General features: G+C 44.4%; 1 protein-coding gene across 2 annotated transcripts in view; it reads left to right on the top strand.

Moving 5' to 3' along the window:
* The first annotated feature begins 11,266 nt into the window (after positions 1-11,266).
* Positions 11,267-11,850, top strand: part of UGP2 (UDP-glucose pyrophosphorylase 2) — a 40,423-nt gene continuing 39,839 nt past the window's right edge. The window contains exon 1 of one of the 2 annotated variants that reach the window (XM_073339527.1): positions 11,267-11,354. The gene's annotated coding sequence lies outside the window, so the exon portion shown is untranslated. The other variant, XM_073339525.1, reaches the window with a different exon arrangement.

Below are 11,850 nucleotides of genomic sequence, written 5' to 3'. Positions count from 1 at the left end.
ATGTGAAATTTCAGGGATATTGGTTTATATTTGGGAGTCAGTAGGAGAAGATTTTGAAAAATCAGATATCATGGGAAGCTAGCTTTGACCTTAATTATGTAGTGACCACCACTACTCCATTAATATTCTTATTAATTCTACAAACAAGTAAAAAAATTTAACTCTTCCCTCACTTCCCTTTGTACAGTCAGGTAAAAGTTCCACACACATACACCCCCACCCCACCCCCAAACACCTCTGAAAACATTTTAATGCATGTTTTGTTCAAGAAGTATTTATTCCAATAAATTAATAAACTCTCATTGACTTCAGTGACATCAGGATCATGCCCACAGGTTTATTAAATAAGTCATTTTTGCCCTTGATGAAATCTATTCAAATAATGAATTTGTGGTGTTGGTACATGATATTATCTAAGACCCAGTAGCAAACAGAGACATGTTATTGAAATTATGTTTCCATGTGTTCTGTCTATGACAAGGAGACAGCTCAGATAAAGATCACTAAATACAATCTCATTTGATTTTACCAGTGTTTTACAAAAGCTATTCAATACATAAATTAAAGACTTCTATCCTATAGGCCCTGATCCTGTATCTGCTTGCATATGTGCTTTAAATATGATTAGTCCCATTAAATCAAAGTTAAACATGTGTAGGCAGGACTTGGGGTTTAGACAATCTTTTATTATCTATCTTTTATTCTGGAGTCTGGAGTCACTGTATATGTTATCTGAATTAACTGACAACTCAAACAACAACAAAGGAACAGTAATGTATTACGCCTTGTTCTTTTGGTTATCCCCTCAGCCATCATGGGCCTCCCCAGTGCTCTGCCATTATCTTGCTTCTTTCTGTAACTTGCTAAGGGTCTGATTCTGCAAACTGATGTGCACTTCCTGTGAGGTGCTGAGTCTTCAACTCCTTGTAACTACATTGCTGAACGCCTCTTAGAATTATCCCTGGAGAGGTTACATGGAGAACCATGAGCTAGTGATTTATTTGTGAAATTCCAGGGAATGGGGAAGCTACACAAAGTTAATGAAGAAGTGGGTATTTTTACCCACGAAAGCTTATGCCCAAATAAATCTGTTAGTCTTTAAGATGCCACCGGACTCCTCGTTGTTTTTGTGGATACAGACTAATGTGGCTACCCCTCTGATACTTGACACAATGTTATTGAATCACAGATCAAGGTAATTAGTGTACTGCAATATATTTATTAAATGATGATGAAATGACAGAAACATATACAGAGGAAGAGGGGGAAAATAAATTTCCAAGCTGGGAAGTTACCGAAAGTTTAGAGCTAGGGAACAAACATATTACAAGGAATAGGAGGAATTTTGCTGGCTGCTCTCTACTAATAAATCAACGCCAGCATAGCAAGGAGTTTGCCAAGGAAAAAACAAATTGGGCTTGTGCCCTTTTAGTGCTTCTTTATGATGTGTAAAGAAGTCCAGACTTTTTTTCCTGCTTGTTTTCTACATTAGAAATTCAAGGCTAGTCTAGCCTGTTTTTTCCTGGCATATTAAGAATGACTAGAGAATTAGTAGGTTTATGACATCAGGTATCTTTGAAGTAAAAGCTGGTTTTGATTCTGACTTTTAAAACTTTGGCTTTTTCATTTGTTTCTGTGGATACTTATTTAACTCAAATGCCTGAACAAATGGTTGGTCCTCTAGCTTGTAGTTCAATGCACATTCCCCTAAAACTAAGTTACAGGGTAATTTGCGAGGGAGACTGTCATGCCAACACACAAATGGCACAAGAATTTTTCCCTGAGATGCAGGTAAAGATAGCAGACCTACCAAATATATGTGACATAAAATGTATGACACTTGGCAGGCCTGTAGACCCCTTCCACAGCATCCTGGAAGGAGTCTCCATGGAGCACCAATCTTGGGATAAGGAAGTGTGGGCTCCTAGCATTCTGCAGTCCTCCTATCCATGCACTGCAGCTACACCTGTTCCAGTGTGTTCAGGCCCTAAGTGCTTATGGAGGGGGCTAGGGTTTATCCTTGATGAGTTGGAATTGTCCACCAAATATGGACTTGTGGATAGGCTGTATATGGCACATGTGTTTATACTTGTCCTGCAAATCTGAATCTGTGTGAACTGTCTCGAAGTTAGCTACCTCCAACAAATTTGTTGCTGGGTTTGTTTGATTTTTATTTTTTTTTACTAAAAGGTTGTGTACATGTGCTAAACTTGTACATGGCAGTTCAGTGATAAACCTCTCCTTGACTCTTACTACTGTTATGCTGAGGGGTACTGGTGACTGCATGGATCACAAACACTTCTTGAGATTGATGGCTGCGAACCTATCCTTCAATTATCATAACTAAGGATAAGTTAATCACATGTCCCCATCTAAGATAAAAGGGGTATGTGAACCTGCCCAGGAATTTTGGACTTAGTGGATGGTGGGGCTTTGCTGAGTCTGGGCTAGGGGTGTGTGTTTGCAGAATGCAGAGGACCCTGGACCAGAGAGCAACACAGATAGCCTGAAGGAGCAGCTGAAAGCTGAAGGTCTGATCCTGGCAGAAACCTGTGAAGTTTCTGGGTTTGGGGGTAGGCTGAAAAGAGTATTCTTGGTGTTGTCAGCAAAAGATGTTTCCTGCTGTTTGATTCCCCCTGTGTTCAGAGCCACCGTCTTTATAAATAAACAAGACTGCAACAAAGAAATACATGACTGTCATGAATTTTTCCTCCTAACTAGAGCAACCTACTAGACACCAAATGTTTGGCTAATCACTCAGCTTAAAACGTGTAACAATACACAGATTGAATGTTTCTGAATAAAGTTCAGTCCCAACTCCCTTTGCCTCTGTTGCAAGAACTTCTGAGTTTTCCATGTTCTCATTGATTGGGTAAATGTAAAGTTCCTCATTGTTAAGAATACTTATTTTGTAGCTGTGAAAAGTAAGCGTGGGTCATCATTATTACAATCACATTGTGATTCATACATTGGAATTCAGGGGAAAAACAGAAGTGTGATGCAATCTACAGTGGAATTTTTTTTTAACGTTACCACAACAGACGTGACATCTCAAATTAAGATAATTGTGCTTTAATTTTTTAAGAACTTTATAGTAAGGCTCTGTAATAACATCCAACTGCCTAGGGCTTTGTGCATTATTAGAATAAAGATGCAAATATTTATCCGATTCAAAGCAAGATTTTCTCTTCCATAGAACAATGCACGATTCCCTCAGCACCAGCTACTGAGTGAGCAGGATTCTACTATTGGAATTCAATGAGATTTTCTTGTAAGCATCACCAGGCTCAATGACCATTGACATGACTAGATAGAGTATTCCAGTATCAAGTGAAAATTCAATCACTTAAACATAGCAATTTTTTTTGTTAGTGACTGCCCTTACAGTGGTCTTCAAGACAAAATCGAAACAGACTGCAGCAAGTAACTCAAAGGGACCATATCTATGTATACCCTTGGAGAATCCTTTACTGGTCAAAGCACTTCACTTGCACCTGCATCTCTGGCTTCAGCTGTTAATTCTTTTTGTGCAGTAACTTGATGGAACCAAACAATGATGGGCAGAATTTTCAAGTCTGGTTGCCTGAAGTTTTTATGTACATCTGAAATTTCATCATGGTGGAAGTGCCACTTTCTATCAATATGCAGTGTCATAGCCATGTTGGTCCCAGGATATTAGAGACAAAATTGGTGAGGTAATAGCTTTTATTGGACCAACAAGCTTTAGAGCTACATGCAGCTTTTCTTCAGGTCTGAGAAACTGCTCAAACTCTTGTCACTGCTAAATACAAGGTCTGAACAGATTGTTTACCATAAGCAGTTAACACATATTTCAAGGTAACCATTCAAGGTGAAATGGCCTATTAACACCCTTCCAATCATAGGGAGGAAAAGGGTGGGGAAGCAGCTGGGGCACATTGTTAGTGGGTTAAAGATTGTTGTAATAAGCTATAAATCCAGACTCTTTGTGCAGTCCCCGATTTCTAGTGTCTAGCAAAGTTATGAATTTAAGATCCCAGGCTCATCTTTTGAAAGTGTTTTGTAGGTTTCCTTTCAGGATGAGGACCGATACAGAGCAATTGCTTTGTAAAAAGTGTTTGCCCACAGGTGATACGGTGTTTTTGTCTTTTATCAGCTGTGCCTGGCTATTCCTAGATGACATGAGGAGAAGTACTATAGCAAGGGGATTGGAGGGCTGGGCAGCCTAGTGGTTAGAGAGTTTGGCGTTTGGCTCCCTGATTGGTTGAGGAGCCTCAGTCTTTAAGGCAGAGGGGGATAGAAGGACTCATGCCCTCCTTCACCCTTGGGTCCAAGCCCAGGGGCCTGTGTGCATCAACCCCTGAAGAGCGGGGGGTGCCTCCCAGCAGGGAGTCTAAATTCACTGCCCTGGGTTACTGGTACTTCCTATAATGTCTGTTCAGTTTTGCTTTGCTCACTTTGGGTATGTTTTCACTACCAACATTAAAGTGCTGCCGTGGCAACGCTTGAAGGTGGCTGTGTAGTCACGGCAGAGCGCTGGGACAGAGCTCTCGCAGTGCTGTAAAAAACCACCCCCACAGGGGGAGTAGCTGCCAGCACTAGTGCACTGTCCACACTGCCACTTTACAGTGCTGAAACTTGCATCACTCAGGCGGGTGTTTTTTCACACCCCTCAGCAAGAAAGTTTCAGCGCTGTAAAGTGGTAGTGTAGACAAGGCCTTAGGGCTTGGCTACACTTGCGAGTTACAGTGCAAAAAAGGAGCCCCGGGCGCACTAGCTCACTACCCGTCCACACTGGCAAGGCACACAGAGCGCTCTGACTCTGCGGCTACAGAGCTGCTGGTTCTCCACCTCGGCAAGTGGAATAACGTTTGCTGCGCCCCCGCTGGAGCGCCGCGGCACCAGTGTGAACGAGGCGTTGCTTTACTGCGCTCTGATCAGCCTCTGGAAACGTCCCATAATCCTCTTAAGTCAAGCGGCCACTCTTGTCGTTGTGAAATCGGCTGCAGGAATGCGGAAATGCCCTTTCAAAGCTCCGGCTGCTTATCAGCTCAGAGAAAAAGCAAACATTTACTGTTTGCTGTGAGTGAGAGGTGTGGGGAAGGGGGGTCTGAACTTACAAGACAGCATGCTGACACACTCTCAACACCCCAAAACCCCACTCTCTCTCTCCCGCCCCATACACACAACACACTCCCTGTCACACTCCACCCCCCCCCCCATTTGAAAAGCAGATTGCAGTCACTTGCATGCTGGGATAGCTGCCCATAATGCACTGCTCCCAATGCCGCTGCAAGTGCTGCAAATGTGGCCACGCCAGTGTGCGGTCAGCTGTCAGTGTGGACAGACTGCAGCGCTTTCCCTACTGCACTCTCCGAAGCTGAGTTTAACTCACAGCGCTCTACATCTGCAAGTGTAGGCATGCCCTTACAAGCTTTTGTACCCTTTCTTGCAATGCCTGATTTCTTCATGTTTTCTTCTCATGCCCATCCTTCATACTCTGCTGTGTGATAAGAGCCTATACACGAGATTGACTGCCCTCCTCACTTAAAGCTTGCACTTGCAATTGTGCCTGGTCTATCTTTTTTAGAAAAAGCCCCACAAAACTGCAGTCATCTCACAATCTCTCAGCCAATGCTTATGTATCCTCCTATCACTGCAGCACATCATTTCGTTGTCTCTACTCAGGGAATACCTTAAAGAAGCAAAACTTGAAAAACTGGCTCTGGAGATTCTAGTCTGTAACATGTAGTTGAATGTGCATTTGCACTCTGGTGTGGATGAGGAATCTTTCTTGGTTTGGCCCAAGTGGTTAGTCAGTATTAGTGTCATTGCCACGTTATTTTCATTAAGAGGAAAAATTGCTGGAGTACCTCATCTTTGAGACAATCCTGCTTATTTACAAAGAATATACAAACTCCTGTTTCCCAGAATACTGTAGGAATCAAACAAGAGACTTTCAGTGCCCACAACTCCAAACAGGCAGCACCCAGCCCAAAAGCTCTTAGCTTTTTCTCAGAGCCACCCTACCACTGCTGCCTTACCTCTCAGCTTCTCTGGGCTTTCTGCCTTTTGTCTTAAGCACAGTTCCACCAATCAGAGCCCTACCTCCCACATTTGCTCTACCCATCTGCAGCAAAACCCCTTGAGCCGCAGTTTAACTTGTACTCAAGCTTTGCTATGTGCCTGTGTTTTGGGTGGTACTCCTATACATAAAGGAAAGTCATTCAGGGTCTACATGAAGAAACAATTAAACGCAGCAACATCCACCAACTTCAACAAGGTTTCACCGAACCCATACTAATAGGTTTCATTTTTTCAAGGTACGCAGTAATCTTCAAAATATGGTAGGTCCCCATCAAAAACAAGACAGATGAGAGCTGAAAGTTATTACAAATATCTAGGGCCTGTACTTTACTACAGTTAACAGAGCCGTTTTCATACCACTATGCACTTTTTCTGCATCCTCTGCAATCAAATATAAGAACATCTGCAATGTTTAAATTCTCCCATATTGCCCTCAACCATAATTCTGGTGGCGGTGGTTTCAGGCTGTCCATTTGTGTGGGTTTTATTCATACAGTTCAGGTGTCTGGAATTGCTGTGAAAGTTCTTCATGGTTGCTCTGAAATCCATCCACTCCTGCAACTGTGTTCTTCACAGTAAAATCTGATGAGCTTGTATTTAAATAACTAAGTTATTTTTTATTTAAACATTATGTAATTCAAAACAGCCACCAGAGCCTGGCATTAACTGAAGCATACAGCACCCTGCAGTCAAGAAACCTGCCTTGCAAAACGGAGATGACTTTTGTTTTCTGCAGCCATACTCTACATCTTTACATAACAATTGCAGCTGCTCCACAAAAAAATGTATAAGCAATGGCTATGAAATATGCACTCTCGAAGTTAAATATTAGTTGTGACACAAACCATTGTAAAATATGCAACTGAAAGTCCACTCACACAGTACAATTTAGTTTTGCAACGGTGAGACTTCTTTCCAGTGTTGTATGTTATGAACAGTGTAAATGCTGATTGTTCTGCTATTAATAATGGTCAAAATCTTAAAGGTGAACTGCAAAGATTAGTGCAATTTGAATTGAGCACAAGCATCTGTGTATGGGGGTGTATTCAACAAAGAATTACATTGGGCCTAACTTTATAATGTAAAAAAAAATCATCTTTTTGGTACTCCCTAGTTTGCTAAAGATATCTTAGAGATCTCAGAGTACATAATTTTGTTACATCACAATACCATGTTTCATTGCAACTCACTGTGGGAGTGAAAGGAATAGTTTTATCCATGAATGAGGCTGTACTAATATAAGAAACATACTGGGACTGATCCAATGTCTTTTGAAGTCAGTGGGAGTCTTTCCATTGATTCCAGTAGACATTGGATGAGGTCTATTGCTTCACGTATATCTTAAAACTAATTTAAGATAAACTTAAGTCTTTGTCATATCACATGAACAAATCAAATAAAAATTGCAACTATTTTTTAGAATTTCATATTATGTAAATTGTATCTGTGATGTAATAGAACAGGGGTGGGCAAACTTTTTGGCCCAAGGGCCACATCGGGGTGGGGAAATTGCTTGAAGGGCCATGAATGTAGGGCTGGGGCAGGGGTTAGGGTGCGGGAGGAGGTGTGGTGTGCAGGAAGGAGCTCAGGAAAAGGGGTTGGGGCAGAGGAGGGGTGAGGGCTGTACGAGGGGGCTCAGAGAAGGAGGTTGGGGTGCAGAGTGTGTGGGGGGGCTCAGGGAAGTGGTGCAGGGAGGGGTGCAGAGTGCAGGAAGGGGCTCAGGGCAGAGGGTTGGGGTGCAGGAGGGGTGCGGTGTGCAGCAGGGGGCTCAGGGCAGGGGGTTGGGGTGCAGGAGGGCCACAGGGACGTGGCGCTGGCCGCTTCTGGGAGTGGCGCAGGGCCCACGGCGCCACGGGGGTGGTAATCCCGCAGGCCGGATCCAAAGCCCTGAGGGACCAGATCCGGCCCACAGGCCGTAGTTTGCCCATCCCTGTAATAGAATGTTATATTCTGGGACAGATTTAGCAAACCAAGGAATGCTAAAAGGATTGCACAGGAAACAAAGTAAATATTTAACAATTAAAAGTATTTCTGTGTAGAACAGCTCCCAGAAGTTGGTTAGTGGGTACAAATGACACTTAAGGCTGATTAATTAATTTTTTTAGTTTGCAGTTAAATTTTTACAGAAATCAGAACAAACGTATAAAACACAGCACCTACACATACTACCTGTGTATATAATTACAGCATCAGAAGTCTATATTCAAGTACCCCTATAAGTGTTTCACATTTTAACTATCAAAAAGTTAAACTTCAGTGTTGCATTTTTATACAGGTATATTATTTACTACATGGATTGAAACAGGTGTTTCAAAACAATTCATGTATACAGGGTGGAGGTGAACTTCTAAACTGGGGATTTCATTAGTGAATACTGTGGGCCATGAAGCTATGCTGATTCATAACATTTGAAAATCTAGCTTGTGTCCTTTTATGCTTCCTCTCAGTCTAAGAACCAAATGTATAACTGCTTTTAAAATAAGACCTAAAAATGACAGACAGCAGAAAACTGGATTGATGTAGATATGATTTCTTTAACTTGTATTAAATTTTCTGTAACCTGAGTTTCAAGATTCATCATTTTATAAAAGTGAGAAAGCACCAGCTTTGTAAAAAGAAAGGAGTACTTATGGCACCTTAGAGACTAACAAATTTATTTGAGCATAAGCTTTCGTGAGCTACAGCTCACTTCATCGATGAAGTGAGCTGTAGCTCACGAAAGCTTATGCTCATATAAATTTGTTAGTCTCTAAGGTGCCACAAGTACTCCTTTTCTTTTTGCGAATACAGACTAACACGGCTGTTACTCTGACACCAGATTTGTAATGAAATAGTTGATTGGTAGTGTACTTGCAGGCAGATGTTTCTTCCTTTAAACTGCAGATATCAGAAAAATAAGAGCTAGTAGTCTCAATTATTTATATACATATCCAATATAGTTGAATTATTTTGTAAGAGTGGAGAGATGGTTAAAATATAGACTTCCTCTGCCATGGAAAGCATATGCTCTATTATGTTACCTTTATTACAGATAATAACCAAGAGCCACGGTTTTGGCCCCAAGATCTTTATCAATGATAGATGCAAGTTAATTATTCTACTAAACCTTTGATAAAGTCTCCTGCATATGCCATTACAAAGGGAGATATTGGTTGGAACAAGTTTTAGTACCGCCAAGCACACGTATATTCTACCACTAATTGGCAGAATGACTACCCAAAGGGTGCTATGAAACATTGTGTGGTGAAGATGATCTAGACACTCCAGACAAGAACTATTACTAGACAGGTCCTACATAAGCAGCAATGTGGGAACAGCACAGGACTTTATCACATTAGATAAAAAACCCGCTACTCCCCTGCCCGTGTAACAATAGGTCCCTTTAGTTCATTCTTTTGCAGATGACGTAAATTCCTCCAGTGATGATACATAATATAGATAAAGCTACAGATAAAGCTATTCCTATACACCTAATTTTTTTGTTGAACTAAGTTGATAAATCATTCAGAATACAGAGTTATGGCTAACTAATGGTGTGGTTGTCCAGGATAACTCCAGGTGGTTTACCTTGTTGGACCAAAACTTCTCAAACTCTTAGTGATCCCATATGACACCTCAAAAGTCATCAGACTTGGTCCTACATATAGCATTCGTCAATATGAATATTCATTTATTGCATCGATGCATTCACTCTCAAGTCATACAAACTCTGGCTCCAATATGGAACCCTTCCTCGGGCAAAGATCCCATTGAAAGATGGTGATGCTCTGTTGCAACGCAATTATGATTTGCAAAAGCAACATCTCACACAGTGATGCAAGCTGGGGATAGAGCAATGCTGTCAGGGTTCCCTCCCCACTCTGAACTCTAGGGTACAGATGTGGGGACCTGCATGAAAGACCCCCCCAAGCTTATTTCTACCAGCTTACGGTAAAACTTCCCCAACGCACAAACTCTTTGCCCTTGGAGGGTACACTGCCACTACCAAGCGATTTAACAAAGAATCAGGGAAAGGATCACTTGGAGTTCCTATTCCCCCAAAATATCCCCCCAAGCCCTTACACCCCATTTCCTGGGGAGGCTTGAGAATAATATCCTAACCAATTGGTTACAAAGTGATCACAGACCCAAACCCCTGGGTCTTAGGACAATAGAGAAATCAGTCAGGCTCTTAAAAGAAACAGAACTTTATTAGAAAGAGAAAAGGTAAAAGAAGCACCTCTGTAAAATTAGAAGGGAAGCTAATCTCACAGGGCAATCAGATTTAAAACACAGAGGATTAAAAAACTTTAAAATTACAAAAAGAAAACCAGGCATACACCTTCCTCTCAGCACAGAGAAAATCACAAGCCCAAAAAAAGTAAACTAAAGCATTTCCTTGCTGGTACTTACTAATTCTAATGGAATTGGATTGCTTGCTTTCTTGATCTCTCTCCAGCAAGCACACAGAACAGACAGATAAAAGCCCTACGCCCCCCCCCCCCCGATTTGAAAGTATCTTGTCCCCTTATTGTTCCTTTTGGTCAGGTGCCAGCCAGGTTACCTGAACTTCTTAACCCTTTACAGGTAAAAGGATATTGGGCCTCTGGCCAGGAGGGATTTTTATAGCACTGTAAACAGGAAGGTTGTTACCCTTCCCTTTATATTTATGACAAATGCAATACCCAAGAAACTTGCATATGGGGCAACCCGGATGGTGGGCTGTTAATGCCTATAAATTACTTACATTAGAAATGTTAAATCTTGAAACAGGAGGCTACAGAGAACTTTGTTGATACTCATGGGATCATTTACTCCGCCCCTGTGAACTGTCACCACTTGCTACCCTATCCCTCATTGTTGCCACGAGCCCCCATTAATGAATCTGGCTCAGTGACTGCGGCCGTGACCCCCCCCGCACACGCCCAGGTGCGGCCCTTGCTGGCCCTCCTCAATGCACGAGCCGTGGCGGGGATGGCTCGTGCGACACCCGCTTCTCAACCCCCCGCCTCCCCCAGCCGGTGTTTCGCCCTGTCCTGCCTCTCCCACCCCAGCCCCGCCGGCTCCAGTCGCTGGCGCGTGAGACGCACAATCCGGCTCGCGCTGGCTGCGCCGGGGCCCCTCGCTCGCGGCGGGACACACCAGCTCCTGCCAGGTACAGCGGCAGCTCGTGCACCCACCCCCCCGCGCGCGCGGCGGCGGGCACCCGCCATCGCCCCGCGCGCTGATTGGCGGCCGACGCGGCCTGTGGCCTGCCTGGGCCGGACCCGGAGGCGGCACTTCCGCTTGGCGGCGGCGCCCGGAGCGAAGTGAGTGCGTGACGCCCCCCTCCCCCCACCCGGGAGCGAGAACCCCTCTTGTGCAATACACCCCTCAGGGAGCCGCCCTAGGCTGAGCGTTAGCCCCCACCCCGCGCGGCTGTGCCGCAACGAGGTGCGTATCTCGGGCTGGCTTCGGGGCTGCTGCACCTCGCCCCGGCGCCTGGGTCGCTGTCGGGGGCGCCGCGCTGGGAGCCCGCGGCACGGCTGGGGGGGGCTAGCCGGGCGGGAGACACGTGACGTAATCCTGGTGGGGGAGGGTCCGTCCCCATCGCCCGTGTCGGGGGAGCCGGGAGAGGCTGCCCCGAGCGTGTCCCCGGCTGCCTCCCCCAGCCCGCCGCCGCCGCGCTGCGGTCTCCGGGTGTGGCCCTAGCCGCAGCGCGCTCCTCCCTGCCGGGCTGGGGAGGTGGAGTTAGCGGGAGCCGTACAGACCTGGGCGGGGCGTGTTAAGGCGGGCCAGGGGCCAGGCACGCTTCTCCTTCCCCCC

This window comes from Lepidochelys kempii, chromosome 3, assembly GCF_965140265.1.
Source record: "Lepidochelys kempii isolate rLepKem1 chromosome 3, rLepKem1.hap2, whole genome shotgun sequence".
In the NCBI taxonomy this organism is placed as follows: Eukaryota; Metazoa; Chordata; order Testudines; family Cheloniidae; genus Lepidochelys; species Lepidochelys kempii.
The sequence above is the reverse complement of the archived record's forward strand: the minus strand, read 5'-3'. Positions and strand labels throughout refer to the sequence as shown.